Source organism: Solanum dulcamara, chromosome 12 (genome assembly GCF_947179165.1).
Source record: "Solanum dulcamara chromosome 12, daSolDulc1.2, whole genome shotgun sequence".
NCBI lineage: Eukaryota > Viridiplantae > Streptophyta > Magnoliopsida > Solanales > Solanaceae > Solanum > Solanum dulcamara.
The window spans coordinates 10,384,312-10,399,615 of record NC_077248.1 but is presented as its reverse complement, the minus strand read 5'-3'; the positions used below and the strand labels follow the sequence as shown (position 1 = coordinate 10,399,615).

General features: G+C 31.0%; 1 long non-coding RNA gene across 1 annotated transcript; it reads left to right on the top strand.

Annotated features, from left to right (window-relative positions):
- Window positions 1-3,420: 3,420 nt before the first annotated feature.
- LOC129877616 (uncharacterized) lies at window positions 3,421-6,865 on the top strand. Its single transcript, XR_008763571.1, has 3 exons — window positions 3,421-3,613; window positions 5,363-5,484; window positions 6,243-6,865. It is a non-coding gene; the product is annotated as an uncharacterized LOC129877616 (long non-coding RNA).
- The last annotated feature ends 8,439 nt before the right edge of the window (window positions 6,866-15,304 follow it).

Sequence of the window (15,304 nt, the reverse complement as noted above, 5' to 3'; positions counted from 1 at the left end):
CTTTGATACATTGATACAAATGTGTAATCAATATCATATACAAACAAATTTGATACAATAACACTGAAACAAATATACTCAAATACATGAATACAATGCATACATTGATACATGAATAAAATACATATATGCATGCGTTTGATTCCTTGAGAAGTCCCCAAATTTGCACCGAAAAATCCTCAAATTTGAATATGCACTCCTCGTAATATATACAATATTTCAAAACATCATCCATTAATTTATTAACAATTTCATGAATCCATAATTTGAATTTAAGATTCAAAGTTTTTTTCATGGCTGACAATAAAGTTTCGTGAATATCACGACCCGAATTCGGGTGTGATGACACTCATCTCAACCGACCGAGATAAGTCAGCCTAATACCCAACGGAAAGTAAATGCGAAAGTAATTGAGATAAAGCAAGGTTTAACTTAGTCAAAAATAAATAAATAATCTCAAAATCCCCCAAGACTGGTTGTCACGTGTACAAGCCACTAATACATTACCGAAGTGCGAAAGAGAATACAGTCACAATGTCTTTGTCTCTAGAATAGGACTAAAACATAATAAAAGAGTAAGAGGTGTCCGCTAGATGGATGTAACAGCTACCTCAACACTCAGAATGATAGCCTCGGAAGTGGTAAAAAATGCTAGAAGATCAAGCAGGTCCGGGCTCACAACCTACGCAAGTGTGGAAGCAAGTGGTGAGTACCAAACAACACGGTACTCAGCAAGTGGATAGCTAAAACTAAGCAAATCTTAATAGATACAAGTACTCATGTCCTTCCAACCGAACCTCCTTAACTACAACCTGCATAAAATCAGCCCAACTCTACACTTGTACAATAACAACAGTAATACAGTCCACAAATACTCATCAATAGTCTCGTCAATGAATCATACCAAGTCAAGTTCAGCACACAGAGCAATATGGGGGTAAACACAAAGTCACAAATATCAGAAAGGTGCAATGCAGTGCAATGAAATGATGCATGTCTGTCCTATAGGTACACATCTGCTGAATCACAGTCCGGAACCCGTGGGGGACATTTCTGTCCATGTAACCTGCCACAGAACGTGTGGCCTGTCCCCTCATCATATATATCTTGACACGGAGTGTGTGGCCCGACCCCTTTATTTCATAATACCTGCCACGGAGCGTGTGGCCCGACCACTTTGTTTTATATACCTGCCACGGAGCATGTGGCCCGACCCCTTTTGTTTCATATCATTTTCAGTCTCAACACAATATGTCAGAACCAATGCAATCAATTCATGTTCATATAATTCACGATAATAACATGACAACAATAATAATTTTTCCTATCTCACATCAACATAATCATTTCACATGTCCAAAATCACAACATATCAATTCCACCAATACATGTCATTAGATCACCATTTTATACCCCTCATCTCCATTTTTTAAGGTCAATCATACAGTCAATAATCCAGTCCAATTCTCATTACTTCCTAGTATATATGACACGGAAATACAAGCATCTATAAGTTTAAACTGAGGTTTAGAAATTCACTTGCCTTAATTAATCAAGCAGTCACTCCGGGACTTGAGCCTTCCCTTTTCGTTGGGCCTCCAAATCAACGTAATCTAGTCAAATAAATAATCACAATAAGATTTTCGAAACTAACAACACCCTTATTACCATATGTCTAGCCTAGACCCAAAAACTCACACAAATCTATAATCACGTTCCTAATCTTGATGCCACTTAATATGTCAACTCCAATATTTTTTGAATTTCAAGCCTAGGGTTAGGTTCTAATTTGCCCAATATCATAAATTTAATGGAATTCATAAAATATAATATATCTAATATTTAATTATCTATCTCAATATATCAAAATTCGGGAACTAACTCATTCTATGTCATTGAAGTCAATTCTAAAATTTTCTTTCCGATTATGTTCACTCGTGATAAAATAAACTCACATGTCAAATTTCAGCTAAAACGGATCGTTATTCGACCCCCAAATCAAGATTTTATGTGAAGAACCCTAGGGTCATATTTTCTTATCTTAGCATTATTCCTCCCCCAATATATCCTAAAAATATGTTCATAATCGCATAAAAATTTAATGGAAAGGATGAGAATAATTACCTTAACGCTTTGGAATGAAAATCCCTATTTTTCTCTTCTCCTTTATTTTTCTTTTCCCCTTTCTTTTCTTTCTTCCCCCGTATATTTTTTTTTCAGTTTCTGGTTCGTTCTTTGTCGCTGTGCCGCCGTTACATCTGATGGCTTAATGCCATCAGATTTTATATTTATATATATTTTTATTATTATTATTATTATTTATTTTCCTCTTTTTCTTTTCTACTCAATTATGTATAAAAATTTATAAACTCTATCATTTTCCTTTAATAATTGGTATAGAGTATTAATTAAATTAACACTTTAACCCACTAATTAAATAAATTTTCTAAAATTATCCCTCAACTAATTAATCAAAGTTACCGAAAGGTCTAAAATTTTCAACTTAAATTTACGAAAAAGGTCTTCTATGAAAGGAGGAAGACTCATTCTCAAAATTACCTAACGGGTCATTACAGTGAATCATCTCGAGTCAATGATGATGTTGCTTATCGGAAAAAGGGAGAGGAAGCGCAACATCATTAACACTACTAGAAAAATGTGAATTATATGGGGATATTATCTAGGAAATATTGTCGCAGGTAATACTTGCGGATTTTCTTGCGAAAATCTTAAATTCCTCAATATTAGAATATATTACTTGCTAAACGTATATTCCCAACAAATTTCACAAGTAAAATTGGCCCCATTTTGCGCAAAATGGGTACTTGTGATATTACCTAGGGAAATATATCCGCGGAAAAACTATTTCAAGGTAAATCCCTAGGTACATGGCAAAAAAATAAAATAAAAATTTCTTTTTTAATCCATAGGAAAATCTCCAGATTGTCTGAAAAATTATTTGGAAATTGTTTTGCTGCAATTTTATTTGGGGATTTATTCTTGGGAATTTATCTAGGCATTTTATTACCTGGGAAAATAATTGAGAATTTAATTGCAGCTATATTAGTTGGAATTTTGTTCTTGGGAATTTACCTAGGAGATTTCTTATTTTGAAAATCATAAATAGTTTGTGGGACTATAAATTATTTTACAAAATGTAATATGGACATTATAAAATTACATTATTACTAAATATAAAAATATGTCATACTATTTTAGATTGACTAAAAAAAGAGTGAATCATATATTATATATTAAGTCATATAAAAGATGAAAATTATATGAGGATAACTTGGACAAAGGAAATGTATAAAGTATAAAATTAAACTATTCCTTTATTTCAACTCTGTAAAGAATTAGTTCAAGTCCAAATAAGACCAATTATTTTAGGCTGTGCATTTTTTGTTTTTAAGGGGAAAAAAAATTCATTTTCCTTCTCTCTAACTCACTCACTCAAATCCACTAAAAGCTTCTCTCCAAAGCTCCAACAAGCGGACTTTCCTGTAGAGTAGAGGACTACGAAAAGCTCATCTCCAAACGGACTTTTTCGAAGTGAAGTAGATGACTACCCAGAAGATTTGCTTCTCAGATCTCTCTCTTAATTCTGTTAGAGGTTTGTTGCTTTTCAGATCCTTTATTTTGATTGATTACTGAATTAGTGTGTTTATGCACATTTTGTGCATTTGCAATTTATTCCGATAAATTTGTGAAGATGAAATTGAGCTTGTATTGTGTTTTTGACTCATACTATTTCAGCTGAAATTGAGTGAATCAATCCGTTTAAAATCAGATTGCGAGTTTGAATTGTACTGTCATAGATGCGACGATAGAAATTCTTACAGGAGGTGAGTTTATCGAGCAGCTTGCACTGCTGGGGCAGAAGATGGGGTTGGGAATTAGTGTCGCAAAACCAGCCCGTTAATGCAGATGCGATTTGTGTACAATTCCTTAAGGAAACCCTTTGTTGTTCAGTAATGACTGTGTGCACTTCATCAGGCTACGTGAGCAAATCATACACTTGAACGTAATAGTATGTTGAGTTTTTGGAGAAGAGTTTGTTGCCGCTATTCTTTATAGTGCTCCTAGATTGTGATATTTGACCCTGATGCATAGTGATCTTTAAATATAGAAGAATCCATACATAGGTTCAAATTTCTGTGGAGTTGGCTTATAACCGTTGTTCTATAGTTGATGTATTTGGAACTGTTTGCATATCCGAACGTGTTAGGGACTGAGGCATAGTTATTATTGGCACCACTATAACCTTTTGCAGTTTCAAATGTGCTATCAGATTGAGCTCTTTCAGCTTCCTACTGGCCTTTAGATACCATTTCTGGAATGATTCTCCTAATCAAACGAATTTTCTTGTGTAGTTGAGATATCTCGCTGGAATTCTGTTGACAAAGGACCTGTTCGAGACTGAAACCAAGACAATAAATTCACTTATTTTGACTGTTGTCTTAGGGATATATCAACAGAACTCTAAACTTCTTCATTGAATTTTGATTATTTGGGAGAAAATCAGGAAAATATAAACAAAAACTCACAATGGTTGAGATAAGCACGGGCCCAAACCTCACTAGTACCGAAACTGCCATCGATAAGGGAATTGTTTTTCATCTTCACATAGCTTTTCATAGCTGTAGATGAGGCGTTGGATATTCTTGTTCTGTCAGTCATCTTTCTCCTTCCAGTTGAAATATATGAAAAATGATAAGCACTTCTTATTATATATCTTTTAAATTACTGAACATTCTACTTTGTTGTGAAATCTTGAATGCCTATGGGCCTATTTTCAGAACTTTTTCACTTTTCAGTACTTGTAATTTTTTTTAAAGATTTGATTAAGCTAAATTTTTCTCTTCCATTTAGTAAAGAGATATAAATTATACTGTTCTAAATGAGAGGCAGTGATTAACTGATGAGTAACAACACTACTTTTTTCCTTATCTTTCTCTACAATATTCTACGTCCAATATCAGAAATTTATTGACACTTGAAGTATGATTAGAATAAATATTAGTCCCTTTCTGCATAAAGCTTTTCTGTCATGGTTATCCCTTTCACATATCAGTTTCAAAACTTTCTTTCAGAAGAATTGCACATAATGAAAAGTATGTGACATGTTTTCACTACGCTGATGTATTGTATAGTTGACAATAGGTGAATATCATAGTCTCTTCAAAATTGTAACTACTGCAGGAGATGGGGACATAACAAATTCAGTGTCCACTTTAATCTTCTTCTTTTTCTCATCTCTAAGAATGGGAGACTCTGATTTGTCCCTTTTTTGACCATTTTTTGGAGGCTTATTAGAGCTCTCACCTTGTTCTGTTTTCCCATTTTTAACTTTCTTGATCAGCTCTGATTTGGTACTACTCATCAATCTTGATTGCAAGAAGTGAGAATTGCTATTAGAACACTGATCAGTAATGGACTGCCTAGAAGATTTGCTTGTGGATCAACCCAGAAATCAGAGTAAAGGTTAATCCATAAATTTGATTTGATATTTTAGTTAATTGCAAGTACATGTACTTTGTGTTTTCAAATTTTGCACATACATGCTTTGTGTGGTTTCAATTGCAAATTTTTGTTTACTAAATTAGTTTGGAGGGTATTCGAGTGAACATTTAACATGATTCTTCACAATTTTCTCCTAATCAGATCTCTCGGTTCAATTATCTTAGAGGTTTGTACTTCTCAGATCTCCCGCTTTAACATTTGACATGTACTGTTTATGCATATTTTGTGCATTCACAATTTATTGCGATAAATATGTGAGGATTCAGAGTGTATTGAAGTTCTCCCTTTGTCCTTCTCTTCTTTGGTTGAATGGAATGTCCACAGTGAAAAAGTGTTATCTAAGAGATGCGACGTTAATTGTTCTTGCAAGCTGAAATTCTGTAGTATGATGGGTTCTTAGATTGCTCATTTTGCATCAACTTTTTGGTGTCTGAATCATTTGTCGTAGATCAGATTGCTACTGTCCACGTATACTGCTCTGTTTTACATTTTAATTGTTACTGGAAGAGTGAAAATTTAAATTAAATAGAAAATTTGAACTTCTCTGATCAGATTGCTTCTGTGTTTAAATATATTTATCTTTTGATTCAGAAAATGTTCACTATACCAATTAATTTTGTGTTTAAACATTAAAATTATCATTGCTATGCTATTCAAATAATATGCTTTGATCTCAAATTGAGATTATATATGATCTCAAATAATCTGTTTTGATGCAGAATGACTTTGAAAGAAAGAAACAAGCACTATTAGCTTCTCAAAGTGCATCTGTTGCGTAAGGAGAAACTAATTTAGCTAGTCAACCTTCTCAATTAACTGAAATGGATATTTGGGTGCAATCTGTTGGTGAAAAGAAAAAAGGAAGAGTTAAAGGTCTTGGCTTCCTGGGTCGATCTGTAAAGGCATCTAAGCAATCAACATCGACTTTATCAAAAGAAATTGACGAGATAATTAAATCCCAGTTAAATGCTTCCAATGCTGACTTATATGCGCAATTGCAAGAAGTGGGTCGCAAAAATAAGAGGATGAGGAAGGAATTAGACTTATTGAAGAAGCATGTATACAATGCATCATCTTCAAATGAGCCATTATCTCAAGAAGACAATGAAGCTTGTGAGAATGAAAGTGGTGATGACTCTGATAACTTAACTGAAAGTGATTCATTCTGAGCATGATAACGTGATTGAAAGTGGCTAGATTAAGCTTGAGATAGATGATATTACTATTTAGGATTCAAATTTGAGTTGTATTTTCATTTAGATGAAATGACTGCTTATTTCCAGTGACACACTTTAACAATCTATCTCATATTCACATGAAATGGATTACTAGGTTTTGAACATGTGCTAACGTGAATTGTGTTTTTTCTTGGTTATTGCGGGTTTCTTCTCATAGGAATTATCTTGAGCAATATTTTTATATATATCCGCAAGAAATTTCCTTTTGTTTCACAAATTTTCATCTCCAAACTCCTACGAATTTACTGAATTAATTGCTTGTGAAATATTTCTATGAAAATCCGCAAGAAATTTTGCCAAAAAAATCGCAAGAAATTTCGATAGTTATCGCAGATAAATCTATAAATAAAATACATGCGGATTTTAATTCCCCGGCCCAGTAGTTCCGCAATTACTACCGTGGTTGTTGCCAACGGGGACCCCCCATTCGGGGCTTCTATAAATCCGCAGGTAAGAGTTACCTACGAAATTTTTTCCATCGGATTTCATTTTGCGAGAATATTCGCAAGTAATCAAATTACATGGGGATTTTACTGTATTATCCCAGGAAAATCCCCATGTAATCAACACTTTTCTTGTAGTATAAGTTTGAATTTGAAAAGCATTCGATTGAAGAAAAGAAGAAAAATAATCATCCATGAAAGAGGAAAGAATATGCTAATTTGGGGTTATATCTTAATTTCAAGACAGAAAAGAGAAAAGATAGATAATTAATAAATACAATATCTAGAATTAAGCCTAGAAATACATTAATTGGAAGAAAATTTTAAATTGGAAAATAGCTATTAAATGGATATTATAGCTGCAATTTATAATTTTACTAAATTATAGTTATATATAATAAATACATAGTATATATTGTTTTACTATGTAGTTTTTCCAAAATAGAAAGGGCAACCTGGTGCACAACGCATCATGTATTAGCAGGATCTGGAAAAGGGTCACACCTCAAGGAGCGTGATGTGGACAGTCTAACCTAATGCAAGCATTAATGACTGCTTTCATGACTTGAACATGTGACTTATATAGATCACACGGAGACAACTTTAGCATTGTTTTAATTGCTTGATACGTTCAATTGGTCATTAGCTTATTTCTTACTATTTGTATAGTAGAATTTTTTGCCAATATCAAAACGATAGTTCTTATCCTTTAAACCTCACGTATAAATTCAACTATACTTTTTTGGGGGTTAAACATATATAGATAAAACCTAAACAATGATATGTTCCATGTACTTGTAATTATTTTTTGGTGTAACACTATCTCCAAGTGGATAATCTATAACAGTAACATAAGAAATAAAATAATGAAATATTACGTCCAGCGATATTAGAAATAATGCTTAAGAAGTGAAAGTGCAAAGGACATGCCATATATATTATAATATATTTTACAACAATAATGCAATATATAAAATGTCAGAAGAATATCTTTGCTTAAGAAGGCTAAAACAATCATACAATTATGTTAATATATTATATGTATTTTACACATTACCAATTTTAAACTCTTTTGTTTCCATGCTGCACCACAATCATTCCAATTTCTTTTGCAAGTGTCAACTCTTTATTATCTTCATTCCACAAAATCCTTTACTTAATTAGAATGTGAAGAAGAATTGGTACGATCCCCTCCGTTCTTGTCCTCTTCTGATTTGACATTTCCCATAAAAATAATTTATTAAGAATTTATTTTATGAAATTATTCATATATAATAATTATATGTTGAAAATTTAAATTTGATTACTGCTGATATTTTATATAGTTATTTAATTATAAGAGCTAAAAAAAGAACAGTTCGGTGCACTAAAGCCTCCTCTATACGAAGAGTTCGGAGAATAGTCTTACCACAAGGGTGTATTGATTAGCCAATTAAATGGACAAGTAAATGATTTTTTTTCTATAGTATAAGAAACTACTCCCTCCATCCCATACTACTTGTCCATTTTCTAGTTTACATGTCCCTTAAGAATAGGGGCAGAGCTAGCTTATGATTAGGGGTTCCTCCGAACACTCTTCAACGAAAATTTATATTACTTATGTATGATTAAAATTATCGTTCGTGGATAAATTGATAAATAATTTGAACATATATTTTTAATAACGTGGATAAATATATAGGACGGAGGGATCGAGTAGTATAAAAGGAACTAAGGGAGTGTTAAACGAACACGACAAGGCTTGAATAAGTAATAGGGTTACTCTATTACTATTATGGAAAATATTAGATGGTACAACACTAAAGATTAATTATGAAAAATATTAAAGATAGTACAATAATTGAGGACAGGGAAACTAAAGGCTCAATTGATGCACGTCTTTTCCTTACTTACATTTTTTGTCAAAAATTAATATTTATGGAAAATATAATTAGGATGCTGAGTAATCATGAACTTTATTTGTGCTGCTACCCAACTAACATACATAATAAGGCACTATTTGGATCTTTAAATTAACAAGATTTTAAATGTTAGTATAACTTATAATCGAATTTAAATGTTAATTTGAAAAAATATAATTTGATGATGATGAAGGATGAATATTTCATCGGTTATGATATGAGGTCACGGGCTTTCTTAATATGATTTAGACAATTTTTTTCTTCTGAAATAGTTTTTAAAATTGAATTACGTTTAAAATTTATTTAACATAATATATTATAAAAATTAGTCAAATAGACCCCGTTGAGAACCAAACAAATTATGGATGGGATACTCATAGTAATAAATTTATCATTTTTCCTCTAAATATATATGACCAAAAATATGTTACAGTGGTGATATTAAAATATTCCCAAAAAGGAATACCAAAATATTCTCACTAGTATGGATCAATAGTAGGGGTGTACATGAATCAGGTTGGTTCGGATTTTTTACAAATTAAATCAAATTATTTGTGTCGGATTATTAAATCTATAAACCAAATCAAACCAATAAAAGTCGGGTTTTTTAATATCAATTTTTCTCAGATTTTTTGGATTTTTTTGGGTTTCTCGGATTTCTCGAGTTTTTTCGAATTTTTCGGATTTTTCATAGTATCTACTAAAAAGCACAGAGCAGTGCTTCTTAAAAAGAGTTTTAGTACAAAATATCAACATATAAGATGGACGCAGAACACTGTTTGAAGTTTTAACTTTATAATATAACTTTATAATATGGGCTATTTTTGTATATTATTTAGATGAGCTTCTCAAGTCCAAATCTAAATGTAAGAAAGAAAATAAAAATTATGAAAAAAATTTAAAAAATATTTATAAATTACATTTTAATAAATATTTTTATGTATAACATAATTTAAAATTAGTATATCTATAATCGGATCGGTTTGGCTTCGGTTTGACTTTTTTTAGTTAAAATCAAACCAACTCTATAATGGTCGATTTTTTTTTAAACACCAAACCAAATCAAACCAAACCACTAATCAGGTTTTTTTTCTGATTTGGTTCGATTTATCGTTTGATGCGGTTTATCGATTTACCCTGTACAGCTCTAATCAATAGTGGTGATATTTTATACTTGCCCAATCACTAGGAATATTGGTTAGCAAAAAAGAGAAAAATAATTTAAAAAATCAACTTTGTTTCTCTTCTTGAGAAATTGAAATGATTGCTTTTGATGATGCTTTTATGTGATGTTTATCTTATTACTTTATTATGTCTTTTTTATTTTTCTTTTAAAAACTATTTTGGTGTGTTTTTTTAGTTGGGGTCTTTTGAAAAATTCTATACTTTAAAAATAAAATTTGTGCGCATTTTATTTTTCTCATACTCCACTTATAAAATTATACTGCTTACATTATTTTTCTTGTTATTATTATTTTTAATAATGCTTTAGGACATGCAAGTGACTATAAATATTAACCCAGCAGACTATAGAAGCGAAGACGTTTTCAGAAGAATCATTAAATTTGAAATTTGACATTTGATCACTTGTCTTAGCTGTATGATATATATTTTTAGAAGAAATTATATTTAGATAAAATAATAGCACGTCCAATTCTTGTATTAATTTTATAATTTATAATTAACCCGACCAGAAAATTCTGAAGACAAAATCCTTCCAAATCAGCACTTGCAAAATATATTATGATGTCCATATAATCTAGATTTCTTCTTCATGTAAATATTTAAATGTCAGCTTTACAACTTATCACACTATAAAATCGGAAGTTTTTTATTACTATATAAAAGTTGTAAGAATAAACTCAGAAATTTGTTTTTTTAAAAAAAATAATTCAGAAATTACATTGTTGACAATACAAATTCCACTAGTTTAGGAGCTAATTACATGTATTTCTGTGAGTTTTCAATTGTAACGACCCGTTACAATTGTTATGGATAAGCCAAATGGAAAAATTTTGGTCGAAAAGCCTGTGTGTAGTAACTTAGAAATTTTGAGAGTAGGCCAAACATGGATTGAATCTAAGTCAGGTGAGGTCTAGGACAATCCGGTAAGGGATTGTAGTTTGATTTTTTTAGTTTGATTGTGTGACTAGTAGCCAAGGCGTTAAGGAGCCCATACGACTTTACAGAATCAAATTCGGACGAGTAGAACTCCTCGAATTGATCTTGGCGTGAAAGGGTTGTATTAGAACGTCAAAGTTTGATGTTGTGTTGCAAAATGGGGGTTTGGGACATGAATTTTAAGCTTTTGTCTCAGTGCAAACCGTTGCGGCGGGATTTATCCCGCTATAGCGGGCTAGACATGGATTTATCATGGAAAAAGTCTCAAAAACGTTATTATTTGCCGCAACTTCATTTTTGAATAGCAAAGGGCGACCTAGGACTATTTCCTTTCAGTTTTCCACCAAATCCTTTAGTAAAGGTAAGTTATTCATTCCTCTAACATGCAATTCGATTCTTTGACCTTAGAATTTATAGGGATTCACTTAGGGGAAGGTTTTGCCTGTAATTAATTGTGGGAAAAGAGCTATTTGGGTGAGATGATCATGAAATTGGTTAAGGGTTAGAATTTTGATATAATATGGATAAATTAGGCCATAGTTCACTGATTACTTGTATTCTTTGTTTATTTTAGATAAAAAACGAGCCAAAGCATTGAAAAAAGTGAAAGCTCCAGTTCTTTAGAGTTTTCAAGGCTTGTTTCGAGGTAGATGATGATTGTGTTATTCCCGTTTGTGTTATGTGTGCTTGTTAACTACTTCACTAGTATTGCATTCATAATATTTGATTAGAGAAAAGGAAAGAACATGAATTGAAATGACATCTTGTGATCGAATTGCAAGCAATGAATGTATTACTTGGTTATGCAAGTGAGTGTACCTATTCATTATGATTGTGATTTTGATGTGTGAATTCATGTTGGATCAGGCACCACGTTGACACATTTGGATCGGGTACCACACCGATACACTAACTATTGGAACGAGTACCACACTGGTACACTAACAGTTTGGATATTGGTTCCCATTGTGACTGCTAAACTGTTATTTTACCTGTATAATGATTTAAGAGTTGACATAACCGTGATGTGATATCTATTGACATTTATCTATACTATATTAAAAACACGAAGGTCTTTAATAATGTTGTTTGAACTTTTTGCTCTTCATTAAAAGACTTCTCTTTAGACAAAATTATTTTTTTAATATTTTCCTTTAATTATTATATTATTATTTTAATGATATTAAATATGGACTATACTATAAATCCTATAATAATTTTTCCCAAAAGAATTGGTCAAGTCCTAAATTTTTTGGTAGAAGGTTTTGTTAATTAATGTATCATAAAATAATGAAAGATTCCATGAATTCTAACTATATAATGAGAGGTTTGAAACTAAAAATGTCCATGAATAATCAAATTGAATTAATCAAGGACTCCTTTCAACTCATTATGATCATCTTTAAGAATTTACACTTTTATCATTAATTTTTAGTTTATAACCTAAATATATTGTTTACGTATTATGTTTTCGAGGTTTATTAGGAGTTATAATTTAAAATTTTCTACATTAAGAATTTGAAATAAAATATTTTTTATATATTAAACACATGTGTTTGGATTACCATTTTTGATTTCTTACCCTTTTTATTTTTAGAGGAGTCCACCTTTTTTTCTTTCGGTCGATATCCTTTTTAAGAAAACTTCCAATATAAATTAATATTTTTTCTACCGATACTAATTCAAAATCTGATTCCTGATTCTCAATTTAGAATTGACTTCCGACCTCGATTTGAGACACAATTCTCGAATCTCAAATCGGCTCAGGATCGAATTTTGATTTCGATGTCGTAAGTTTAGAGGTCAAATCTTAAGTTGGGTGTCGGAGTTGGGATTTGAGTCAAGATTTGGAATGGTGTTTTGAGTTGGATGTCAAAGTCAGGTTTTGGATTGAAAGTCGAAATTGGGTCATAGATCAACTGTCGGATTCGAATTCTGAATCGATCGTCGGGATCAAATATCGAGGTCGAAGCTCAATTCAAAAACTGAGTCATGAATTTGCTGTTAGGATCGGGTCCCCATCATGTGTCAGAGTCGGATTCTGCTTTGACAGTCAGGTACTGAATTAGGTGTCAAGGTTGAATCTCAGTTCAAAAGTCGGATCTCAAGGCCGGGTCCTAAATTAGTCGTTAGTGTCAAGTGTCGAGGTCGAGTCCTGATTCGAAAATCAAGTCTTGGATCAAAAGTTGGGGTCATGCCTGATTTAAAAGTTGAGTCCTAGGTCGAGATTCAGGCCTCGAGTCGGGAGTCGAGAGTCTGGATCGGATCCCGCTTCGAATTTGGGGTCGGGTCCTGGTTCAGATGTCACATCTCGATTTTGATGTTGGATCCCGGGTGAGGGAGCCAGAAATCATGTCTTAGGTTGAGTGTCGGAGTTGGATTCTAATCAATCATCGAGGTCATGTCAAAATTCGGATGTCGAGGTCAGAGTTTTCTATAGAAAACATTTTCCCACGTTTAAATTTACTCCTTAATTATTGATATGGTGATGAGTTATAATATTTTTTTAGGTGTATTTTTAATCTTAAAAAACTTAGGTTATTTTTTAAATTGTATACTTAATTATTATTTTTATTATTATTATTATTATTATTATTATTATTATTATTATTATTATTATTATTATTATTATTATTATTATTATTATTATTATTATTATTATTATTATATATTCATTAATTAACGTAATAGAGACATGCAAAGCACATACACTTAACTAGTAATACTAAAATAATACTACTACTAACTAGTAAACAAATATTAAAATATAGACCGAACAAACAAAATCAAACTCAGAAGGGAGAAATATTTATTCTAAATGAAAATCAATAAATAAACAATTCTGCCATATTACAAATAATAATTTGATTGATTTAATGTATTGTATAAAGAAATAGAAGAAATCACGTCTAATCAAATTAAATTGCTGAATCAATTACTATAATTTTTTTAAATAAAAAGATGAGTTCAAACATATGAAAAGGCAATTCAATTATTTTCCTTAAATCTTACCATTAATTAATAGATAATTTAACCAAAGTATATTGACTTAACTAAGGTACATGTACAAGAAAACATTTATTGAATAGACGTTCACCAAATGAGTTAAATTCATAATAAGCGATTAGGCGTTTTATATTTTAATTTTCCTAACTTATTTATAGTCATTTCTTTCTCTTTTATTAACGTTTACATTAATCTTCTCTGTTTCATTCAGGCAACGAAGTTTTAAAGCCTTTTGATATACAAAATTCTTTATGATTTTAGTATTCAAAGAACATTATATAAAAATGTACAAATCGTCAAACTGACTCAAATCAACAAAACTAAAATCGTTAAATATTACATTAAATTGGGTTTACTTTACATATTTAGAAAGTCGACTTAACTAGTTTAGTTCCTTCTAAACAAAAATTAAAATAATCTAAACCACAAACACAACCTAGTATTGAGTGTAAAATATTTGCACAATCACCTAATTTATAAGGTAATCACAAATCAATCTCTATAATAAATAGTAGTAACTGATTGTCTGAAAAATGGTAATTGACTTATTATTAATGGTTAAAACTTAAAAAATTATTGACATGTAAAAGAATCTTTATACAATCCATATATATAGCCAAAATCTTTTACAAATACATTTTTAGAAGACATACGTAAAAGAAACAATATGAAAAAAAAAAAACTTATTGACATATTTAAACATTACTATTCTATGTATAGAACTTTCTTTACGTGCAATTGTCAACCCAAATAAAAGAGGCGACTTCTATTATTAATAACATCAAATTACCTTTTCAAAATTCTTCCATATGTAAAAAGAAAATAAATTAATTCCTTCAATAAAATAAACCAAAAAAAAAAACTGTTTTTCCAAAAGTCAACATTCTTCACCTTTCTTCCCTTTGCAAGTAGCAGCCATAAGTCTTCATTAAGCCAATTATTTATATTAAATTAATTTTACCAAAATAAACTTGGAAGTGTTCAAATTTGGAGTACTATAAATTTTCTTGAAAAAAACTCAAAAATTTCATCTTTATTTTTTCTCTCTACCTTTTAATTTTCAATATTGAAG